The following is a 1,309-nucleotide window of genomic DNA, read 5'->3' on the forward strand; positions in this document are numbered from 1 at the left end:
AATGTTCCTGCATGGAATTAATAAACTGATGTCATGTTCATGAATACAATATTATCTACACAAACAACTTAATATTGCTATGTACGATAATACAGATTTTTGTCTCGATACAAATTCACGTATAAATGTTCAATGGTGACTGTCCATGTGTTTTATAGTGATCTAACCTATTGTTTTAAACCAATGTTAACGTATAACACAAAGGTTTCAATATATATCCATTATATACGTAGATCACGGTACTTAGTGACGTCAGAGACTGACATATCACATATAAGTCTATTGTGACGTAATTCAGGAATTGAGGAAATGCCGGCTGTTTTCCCCCTGAATGCTAGTCTGGGGCGACCAATGTGAATCCTGAGGAAAGTCTTCTGCGAGTTTCTCTTTCTGAGACACTGACACACAACAGACATGATGTGTTCAGACTTTAAATTCCTATGTTAAATATCAAAGTACATTTCTCTAAATAGTCCGTCAAAAATTACATTTCCGGACAATATAGATAACTCGCGTGGCGTGCTAATGGAAGTCTTTTTCTCCCCTACCTCACTGTTTACCTGTTGTCTATACACCATATACAGTGACGTCATGATATTTACTAATTTGGTGAAAACTATGGTTCGTACAATGAAAAATTTACATGAAAGTCTTGAGTCATGGACTCATAGAATTTTGTTTTCTGGAAATACTTAAATTTAACATTGTGGGACTCATTGTTTTAAGCAATATAGTTGAAAAGGACTCACGAATAGTATTTCATGTCTGGAGAGTGTAGGGGTTAAAAAGAAATTAATATATAGGTTTTATGTCAATGTACCACTAACTTATTTTATTAAGTTATCTCGTGGGCGTAATAAACCCGTGATTGAAGATATGTACAGGTAATAAGCTGGTATTATTGATTGTAACACTCCTTCATAATATGTCATATTATACACATAGATTTATATATACATACGTATGAAGTATTGCATGCAACGTCACATGTGTAGTCAAGGTGGCCGAGTGGTTAAGGCGTTTGACTCGAAATCAAATGGGCACTGCCCGCGCAGGTTCGAATCCTGTCCTTGACGTTGTATTATTTTTATAATATTTCTTTTTGTTTAAATTGTGTACTAATTGTCAATTGTTGTATACGAATTTGACTAATGAAAACCAAGTAGGGTAGGGTTATTATAATGTAACAAAATATATCAACTAGTAAGGAAAATTGTTATATAAATACACAATAAGCTTTTCTGTGTAGCATATTTCGGGGTCACAACTTCCGGGATCACATGAACAAAACAAGTTCTTGCTTGTAAAA

General features: G+C 34.0%; 1 non-coding gene across 1 annotated transcript; it reads left to right on the forward strand.

Moving 5' to 3' along the window:
- Nucleotides 1-994: 994 nt before the first annotated feature.
- Trnas-cga lies at nucleotides 995-1,076 on the forward strand. Its single transcript has one exon. It is a non-coding gene; the product is annotated as a tRNA-Ser (tRNA).
- The last annotated feature ends 233 nt before the right edge of the window (nucleotides 1,077-1,309 follow it).

The sequence above is a fragment of the Pecten maximus genome, chromosome 11 (genome assembly GCF_902652985.1).
Source record: "Pecten maximus chromosome 11, xPecMax1.1, whole genome shotgun sequence".
NCBI lineage: Eukaryota > Metazoa > Mollusca > Bivalvia > Pectinida > Pectinidae > Pecten > Pecten maximus.